The sequence below is a fragment of the Glycine soja genome, chromosome 9 (genome assembly GCF_004193775.1).
Source record: "Glycine soja cultivar W05 chromosome 9, ASM419377v2, whole genome shotgun sequence".
NCBI classification, from domain to species: Eukaryota; Viridiplantae; Streptophyta; class Magnoliopsida; order Fabales; family Fabaceae; genus Glycine; species Glycine soja.
The window spans coordinates 29,830,076-29,840,409 of record NC_041010.1 but is presented as its reverse complement, the minus strand read 5'-3'; positions in this window follow the sequence as shown (position 1 = coordinate 29,840,409).

Here is a 10,334-nt window from a genome sequence, read left to right as displayed (position 1 = left end):
CCTTATGGTACAGTTGAGATCAAAAGTGAATCCACAGATAAGAGCTTCAAGGTCAGTGGACACCGGCTGAAACCATTCCTCACAAGTCCTTGCTTAGTGGATGTAGTGGTGGAGGAGACCTCCTTACTTCACCCTACTTCTCTTCTGCCATGACTTAGGGAGTTTTCTTTTTCTGTCTCCTTCTTTACTTTTATTGCACCTGTCCAAATTTATTGATTGTTTTGATTGTTCTTGATCTTATGATTGTGTTACATTGAGGACAATGTGTTGCTTAAGTGTGGGGGGGGGGGGAGATTGTTCTTTAATTTTGTTGGGTATTCTAGTTTAATTTTATTAGGTTTTTCTAGGTTAATTTTGTTATTTTGGTTTTATGTTTTGTGTACAACATTGCATGTTTCTCTTTGAATTTTGGGTTATATACATGTAATGGGTAATTGTTTTTGAAATAGGAGTTTCTTGGCATTTTGTGAATTGAGACCCTTGTTTTTCTCTACATGTTAAGTTAGTTTTGAAAGTTCGAATTGAAAGTGATAGATTTACCCTTGGTGAGAATTTGAGCCATCACCATCTATTTTATTCGGTGTGTTTTGCCCCATTGATTGCTTGCACAATAGCCTTAGCTTGACTCTTGTTGATACTTCTTGCTTCACATGCATGTTGGGAGATGATTTAGGCATTTTGTTCTTATAAGCCTCTAGCCAAATGAGCCTACCTTGAATTAATTCCTTTGATAGCCCCTTTGAGCCTATGTTCCCCTTTCTTTGTTTTGAAGCTCGTTACAAGCCATAAGTGAAAAACCATGATTTCACCCTACCCTTAAGGAATTTTGGAGCTTTGGAATTGTTTTGGGAATAAGTGTGAGGGGGGGGGGGGGGTATGTTTCATTGGGTGATATGTTTTTGTTGGCCATGCTTGATGATGTATTTTGGCCATGCTTGATGTATACATATATTGCCTAATTGTTGCGTTATTTTTCAAATGCTTTCAATTGCTACTGTTCACGTTTAAAAAAAATACAAAAAAATAAAAAAATGAAAAAAAAAACAAAAAAAGAATGAAGTCGAATAAATGAGGTCTTGGTTTGAAGACTTGGATTGGTTTGAGGACTTGGTTGATTTTGTTTTGGGTTTACTTTTTAAAGCTTAATTTGTAATTTTGGTTTTGGGGTTTACTACTTTTTCTTACTTCCCACTTATTCCCCATTGCTCCTCTATTCCTTTGGGTTTTAGCTACTATCCCATACTTTCCTCTACCTTGTCCTTGGCCCCATTACAACCTTAAAAGACCTTTTGATCCTCATGTGCATGTGTTTGTGATGAGGTTGTCAATTTTAGAGTCTTGCCAAGTCTATGTGGTGTTTGTTTTCATGGGTGCTCTGAGAGTAAACAATAGCCTAGAAACTTGAGAGATAGAGTCCATATCTTGTGAGGCTTTATCACTTTTCATTCTTGAGTTGATTGACTATCTTGCCATGTTTGAGATGCTTGGATAATTTTCATGACGGCCTTGATTCTTTAACTCTTTACGTGTTGGATGTTACCCATTCTTTTCATTCCTTGAGACTCATTGAGAAATATGTAATTGTTTTTGTGTCTGTTTGTTTCTCTTTAATGTCTCTGGATTTGTTCCTTGCTTTGCTTTTTGATTTTGGCCAGGAGTGCAAAAGGCTAAGTGTGGGGGGATTTAATGTGTCATTATTTTCTCCTATTTCTTAATCCTTTTTGTCACCATTTTAATTATCGATTAGCCTTAATTGTCAAATTAATTATGCAGTTTTATCATTTGGGCCTATTGGACTAATTTGGTGTTTTTAATTTAATTTCATGAGAATTATAAGCAATTGGGCTTCAATCCGAAATTGGGTTTGGACTTGAAGAGAGCAGACAATTTTATTTTATCAAATTTTATCTTATCCAGATTTTATCTCATCTAGATATTATTTCATTCAATCTTAACTTATCTTATCTAGATTTTATTTCATCTAGATTTTATTTTATCAAATCTTATCTTATCTTGTCCAGATTTTATTTTATTTATGGGCTTGGACTTAAAACAGATTTGTAAGCTTTGGGGTTGAGAAACTATATAACAGCACTAAGGTTTTGGTTTTAGGGAGTTTTTTTCGTTTGGAGAGGAGAATAATTTTAGGTTTTGCAATTCCAGTTTTTATTATTCATGCGTACTATTCACGTAGCAATAAAATTCGTTTTCTGCTTCAATCTGCAATTTCGTTTTCTACTAATTATTGGAAGTCTAAGTCTCCAGTGTTGTTTTCTCTTGAGGATCAAGCACAACTCTCTTTGAGGTTTTTTTTATTACTATTGAATTCTGATCAGTTTTTCCTCTTCACCAATTACTCTGTATTTGTTGCTATTAATCCATGCATGCTTAGTGCTTGATTAATTGTCTCTGCGCTTAATTTACGTTCATGCTTAATGATCAGTTTCGTTCATGATTAATTGGTGTATGTGTTACTTAATCACATAATGACAACCTTATATTAAATTTCGCTTAGTATTTTAATTTAAGGTTGGATTAAGTGGTTGAATTGATAAAGGATAAATTCTCGTAACCTAGGATAAGAGACTTGCTTGTGAATCAAGGGGAAACAACATGTTTTAATTCTGTTATTTTCTAATTAAAATTTGCACGCTATTTAAATTACAAAAACAAATAACCCCCCCCCCCCAATTTGTTACTATTTTATTACTATCTGTTATGAACGTTTCGTTGACCATTGCTCGTTGGGAGACGACCTAGGATCACTTCCTAAATACTGCATTTTTAATGTTTATTTGATTCGGGTACGGCCTCGATCAATGATTGTTTTAATGCTTTTTGGTATCACATGATTATCATACATTGCAACAAATGGTAACATTTTTCTCTTCTCTATTCATAATTTTTTTTTATGTTGACAAAGGGAGAGAGATAGATAAAACATATATGAAATCTTTATGAGACAACTTTTTATATATAAAATCTTCAACTGTCTCATATAAGCAATCATTGCAAAACAAAGGGGGGGAGTAAAACTATATACAAATGGATATTTTTTTGTTGTCGTTGCTCCTAACCTACAGGTACTTGTCATCATAAAAAAAAGGGGGAGAATGTAAATCATGAAGATTTTGATGATGTCAAAAAGATCAAGCCTTGGATAATGAGCATCATCATCAAAAAGGGGGAGAATGTGGATCATGCGTTGTTTTGATGATGTCAAAAAGAAATCACTTGATTGCCATCATCAAAAAGGGAGAAAATGTGAATGTGTGTATACATGATTTTGATGATGTCAAAGATAAGCGCTTCTCAAGTTTGATCCAAGTCAAGAATTCAGAAATTCAGAAAATAACTCCCAAGAGTCACAACTCTTCAGAAAATAACTCCTGAGAGTCACATCTGTTCAAGAGATTTTTGAATGGTCATCAAAGGCCTATAAATAGGTGACTTGGGACACAAAATGTATGAGAGAGATATTCCAAGAGAACTTCATTGCCAAATGCTCTCTTAAAAGAAAATGTTGGGCAAACACTTGCAAATCCATTAAGAGTTTCTCCATGGACTTTAATTGTAATATCCTTCTCTTCAAGAGAGAATTCTTCTTTCTTTCTTCTCATTCAAAGAGATTGCTTAAGGGGACTGAGGGTCTCTTAAGTTGTAAGGATTCCTGAACACAAGGGATAGGTTGTCCCTGTGTGGTTCAGACTTTGTAAATGGAGTTTTACAAAGGGAGTGGAAAATCTCAAGTGGGTTGCTTGAGTACTAGACTTAGGCACGGACTTTGCTGAACCAGTATTAAAACTGTGTTTGCATTCTCTCTTCCCTTATCTCATTCAGTTTATTGCAATTAATTTTGTCTTTCATGTTTAAAGTACATTATTAAATTGATTGTTGTTTCTTCTACATTCTGAGCCTATCTCTTCTTTTAGAAGGGGGTTAAAAATTTGTTAGTGGGAAATTAATTCACCCCTTCTTAAGATTTCTGAGGCCACATGTCTAACAGTTGCTTCATTCCTTTCTATCTTACCGATGAGCACCTTGGCTGCCAGCGAGGTTCCTGTGGATTGAATCGCTATTTTCTATTCGTTATTGCATTTTGTTTTTTTTTTTTCACACGTTCCATAATCACCTTAGTTTCTTCTTTCTTGTATCGTTTGTGTCGTCGTGCCATCGCCGCCCCTATGGCGGTCTTGCATCGGCGGGTCCTGCAATTGTGGCACCGGGGAAGAGTGCCACCCTTCGTGGAGGTGCTACTCCCTTCCTGTGTCGTTTTAGAGGTTAGGCATTTAGGGTTTTTTCAACCCTATTTCCTAATTGCAAGTTAGGTTAAGTCACCCTTGACCCAGTTCCAACCTTAGCCCAAAAAGAATACTGTTTACACACCCCTTTTAACATATACACCTCCTTTTCTTTTGGGCCTAACCTATTTCTTTTAAGTCTAAAATAAATTAAAAAATGGTTATGTACACCCCTTTTTTAACACATGCACCCCTGCCACTTAGGTTGGTGGTCAGGCCCGCCATGTCAACACTCCGTCAATGTTGATTAAGTGAAAGTCAACCCTTTGACTTTGAAAAAACAAAAGAGAAAAAAAGGAAAGTAAAAATAATTATAAATATTAGTGGACAAGTCTTTATTTTATTATTGTCTCTATCATATATTTTATTCTTCGATGTGATTTTCTTTTTATTATTGCCTAGTTAGTTTATTTAATTAATAATTTAAAATAAATATCTCGTTATTCATCTTATTTCCATCATGTATTAATCGTGCATTCTTAATTAATAAGTGTACTCCCCACTTCTATTTATTCATTTCTATTCCTATTCTATTTATTTGATTTCTTAGCGGTATGTCAATTATTTATTTATTTTTGCAAATCCGCATTAGTACTTTTTAGTACACGCTTACATTTTGTGCACTCCATACTTGGTCTCCGACTTTCTTGGTAGTGTTTCAATAACGTGAGTAAATATTATGAATATCAAGTTGGGTCTCCGACTTGCTTGAGTTCACTAAGTTTATCACAAAACTAAAGTGTGATTTGCTTGATGGTTTTTTTAATAAAGTGTGAGTAAATATTATGAATGTCATGTTGGGTCTCCAACTTGCTTGACTTCACAATGTTCACCAAAAAACTAAAATCTTTCAAATAAAATAAAATCAACAAAACACACAAGCTCTTTTTTTATAAAGAACTACGTAAGTTTGATTTTCTCATTGCACCTAGAAATATGTAGGAACAAGGGCAAACCCTTGACGGCCTAAAAAAGTAAAAAAAAAAATTAAAAAAACATAAAGTTTCTTCTTTTTTTCTAAAATATTGTTTTCTTTTTTTCCTAAATAAGCAAAAAATATAGCAAGCATAGTTCATGTTCTCAAGGGAAGTAATAATTTAAAAGTCATTTTATTTTTAGCACACTCGATTAAAGGTTATTGTCTTCATGACGAGCGTGTGGAGTGTTAACACCTTTTTCCATGCGTAAACTTCCAAATCTTTTTTTCTCAAATCATAGGTCATTCCTTATCTTTTTTGTTTTCCCGATGTTTTTCTTAAATAAACATTAATGGTGATTCCTCAAGTTTTTCTTTTTTCTAGAAACAATTTATCTAATTTTATTTTACCGTCCCATCGTGGCGCACATTGAGACAATTATGAAAAATTAACAAGTTTGGATCAGACATAATTTGATTATATTTTAGCAAGCATTTAAATCCAACTAATTCAAAGTGAATTAATACTAATATATGTGATCGAAATAATTAATGACAAATCACATATCATAGCATTTAGGGTTGTACATTAATAAACCAATTCAATAAAATATGGACCGAAACATCGATCTAAAAAACCGATAACCAAATAAAACAAAAATTAAACGGATAAAAAATTAAAAAAAATGAACTTTTTATTGGATCAATTTGAATTTAAAAATCGATCTAATTCAATTCAAACCGAATTAAGCATGAAATAAACTTAACTTAACCTCCTTATAGATTTTTAATTTTCATCACAGGTATACCAAAATTTATATTAACTTTTCAATTGTATCTTTAAATAAATTTGACATTATTTTTATTTATAATTTATAATTTAGATTCTTATCTCTCTTTGTTTTTTTATAACATAATTTATTATATTTATCAATTTTTTTTTTACTTGTACGCGCGTACACCCCAAATTTAGAGTGCACGTTGAGTATCAGATATCATGATGAGGATGCTTCAAAAAAAGTTGAACACCTGGTAATTGTTCCTTTGATCTCTGCATGGTACAAATAAGAATTCAACACTCATATATTCTCTAATTATAGTTCCTAACAATAGTGAATCATGTGAGTAATATCTTTGACAAAACACATTCTCTAGTTATTTTACCTAAAAATAGTGAATCAAGTAAATATCTTTGCGAAACTATTGGTAATGCCAACACAAATACTAAATAATCGACCTTAAGGTTTCGATTTTTCTAAAAATCAAAATAAAAAACCTACTGTTGGACGAGCTAGTAATCCAATAGCAAAACTACAAATCCACAATATACAAAGACCAAAATCCCACTTGGTAAATATATAGTCTACACACAGTATACAATGCTACTTCCAGAAAACCTCGACAGAGTTCCTATCAAAGGTGTATGCTGCCTTATTAATACTATATATTTCTACATTGGGAAATCTATTGGAATCAATAGATTCATATTATAGTTGGACAAGGTTAAATTAATTTGGATTTTAGAACTACGACAAAAAAATTCATAGGGCTCAGAAGTCAGAACAGTGTAGTGAATTTATGTCATGTACTGCAATGGAAATATTTTTGGATGAGCACAAACCTAACATCTCATCCTTAAACAACCAATAAAAAATTAATAAGTAATAAAATATAAAAAAATATTACTTATTAGAAATAATCTAATTCATTTTAATAAAAAATGATATAATTTGTTTCCTTAAATAACAATTTTATCATATGAAGATATATTAAATATTTATATAATAAAAAATTCAATTTCTCTTATTATCTTTTGTTTGTGTGACATAAAATACCTAACTAAATAAATGAGAAATCTTATAAATATATTTTATATGCATTTATTATTATTATTATTATTGGTGAGTTAAACTTAAATAAAATACTTATGTAAAACTTGATTTTTTAATCAAACAAACTTTAAAATATTTCATAATCTAAGTTGTTAAAAATTAGCCTAGAATGCAGTAAAAAAAACTTAGAATAATCATTTTATATGATTTTCTAAAATATTTATATGTATTTTAAAATGTATATATAAATAGATTTTAAAGTATATACATAATAATCTATTTGATATATTGTATATAATATAGTTTACATAACATATTTCAAATATACTTAAGTAATAAAAAACAAAAAAATTACATAAGAGAAATGGGTGGGTCAGGTTGCCACCTAAAAAATCAAGAGTTTAAGTTTAAAAAAAGTTCAGAAGAGAAATGGTGTTATGAACGGAGAAGACAAGGCCCTGGGTGAAGATGAAGGCGCGACGCGGGAACGATCGAGGCGAATGAAGAAGATGCCCAAGCATTGGGACGTTTATCAGATGGGCTGAGAAGGCTCATGTAGGGGTTGGTCATAAGAACCTTAGGCGGGAAAGGTGGTTATTGGGGGTTTTAAGCTTGGGTAGTTAGTTAGTTAGGGCATGGCAGCTAACTAACCACTTACGGTTAAGCTTGGTTCCATGAGCATATGAATAGCTATAAACTTTGAATAATGGATAAGAAAAATATTCAGAAGCTTCTTCTTCCTCCTGAGTTCTCTTTCTCTTCTCTTCTCTATGCTTTCCCTCATGCCCAAACCCTTCTTCCTTCGCTGCGAATTCCATTGCTCCTCTTAGGTTTCACATTGTCAGCAAGGAGGTTCCCTAGCCCTCGAAAGCTTGGCATCATTGGTGCTTTCATTGACGCATTTCGTAGCAAGTATGGCGGAAGGCATGCGGTCGAAAGCTCTGTCATCGGAAAAAATGGAGGAATTGTTCACAAAATTTGCAGCGTCGTTCGAGGCAAAGATGGAGAACCTTGCAGAATGAATGTCGCACCTCGAAGCAAATCGGTACAATCCACAACAAACACAACCGGAGACTACATCATTCTCGGCATCAGGATTGCACACAGCACCGCATCGGATGAAGCTCGATGTTCCAAGATTTGACGGTTTTGACGCCACAGGCTGGATCTTCAAGATAACGCAGTTCTTTGAGTATCATACAACACCAGACCATGAAAGATTAACGATCGCATCATTTTATATGGAAGGACACCAGTGGATGCATCGAAACGGCCAATTATTGTCTTGGCAAGCGTTCCTTCATGCTCTTCATTCGTGATTTGTGTCAACAACATACGAAGTTCCAACTGGTTTGCTATGCAAATTGCAGCAGCGAACGACGGTAAACAACTATCTCTCTGAGTTTAAAGCTTTAGCAAATCGAATCATAAGGTTGTCGTCTTCAATTGCCTTGAGTTGTTTCATTTCTGGATTAAATCCGGCAATCCACCGTGAGGTCCAAGTTCTGCAACCAGTTTCATTGAGTCAAGCAGTAGCATATGCTAGATTGCAAGAAGAAAAGTAGAATGACGCACGAAGGACATTTCGACCTTCGTCAGTTGTAGGAGCTTCTTCAAGCTCTCGACATCCGCTATTACCCATTCCATCCACCAATTCACCACTGTTACCAACACCTGCACGAACAACGTCTTCCAGCGTTCCATTCAAGAGACTCACTCCAGAAGAATTGGCCGTACGGCGAGAAAAGGGACTATGCTTTCAGTGTGATGAAAAATACTCGAGAAGACATAAGTGTTCCTCTTCCCTTTTCCTGCTAATTGTTGAAGACGACGATGCGGCTTCAAAGTCTAATTAGCAGCAACCTCTTCTTCTAGAACCCGTTCTAGATCCTCCACCAGCACAGTTAAGCTTCAATGCATTGTCTGGTTAGGTGGTGCCAGAAACGCTACGGATGCAGGGTTACATTAGAGGACAACCAGTGAGTATTCTGATAGATGGAGGCAGTACGCACAATTTCGTGCATCACAGGGTAGTTATGACACTGGGGTTAAACATGACTGCAACGTCACCATTGAGGGTCACAGTTGGCAATGGAGACGAGCTATAGTGTCAGCAAACTTGTCCAGATATAGAGGTAACCATTCAACACCACGCCTTTGTTATAGATTTTCATGTTTTACCTATTTGTGGTGATGATTTAGTGTTGGGAGTTCAATGGCTGAAAACATTGGGGCCAGTATTAACTGATTATACTACGTTGATGATGAAATTTATGGTCGCCGGCCACCTAGTGGAGTTACAGGGCGAGCACGAACAGGCCCTGGAATCCATCTCCTCATCATAGTTATGCCGCATGATACACGCAGATAGTACCAGCATGTTGTTTCACATTCGATTAGAGCCCCACTCGTCCCCGCTCGGGGAAATTACTCTGATACCCCAAGAAATCGAGGATTTGATTGACCGATACTCTCAACTGTTCCATCCATTAGTGGATCTTCCACCCTCGAGAACCACTGATCACGCCATTAACATCCTACCCAATGCAGCTCCGGTGAATGTGCGACCATATAGGTACCCTCACTTTCAGAAGAAGGAAATAGAAGATAAGATAAGCTCTATGATAGATAAGGGATTCATACGGCCCAGTGCTAGTCCATTTTCTTCCCCAGTCCTGTTGGTGAAGAAGAAGGATGGGTCGTGGCGGTTATGTGTCGACTACAGGGCACTTAACGCTATAACAGTGCATGATAGATTCCCCATTCCAACGGTGGATAAGCTTTTTAGACGAACTGGGTGGAGCTCGATGGTTCTCCAAGTTGGATTTGATGCAAGGCTATCATCATATTCTAATGAAGGAATGAGACATCAACAAAACCGCATTCCGAACGCATCAAGGGCATTACGAGTTTAGAGTGATGCCTTTTGGTTTGTGTAACACTCCATCTACACTCCAGGCGACCATGAATCAGTTATTTCAACCCTTCTTGCGAAAGTTCATCATCGTCTTCTTCGATGATGTGCTCATCTATAGCAAGACAATGACAGACCATTTGGTGCATCTGGAGAACGCGTTCCAACTCTTGATCTCGGGGAAATTTTCCTTGAAGCGTTCTAAATGTACATTTTCTTAGGAACAGCTCGAATATTTGGGACATGTGGTTTCTGGGAGGGGTGTGGAACCGGTGCCGGATAAGTTGCACGCGATTCAGGAGTGGCCACTCCCTCGAACAGTTAAAGCATTAAGAAGTTTTCTGGGCTTGGTGGGTTTTTACATGAGATTT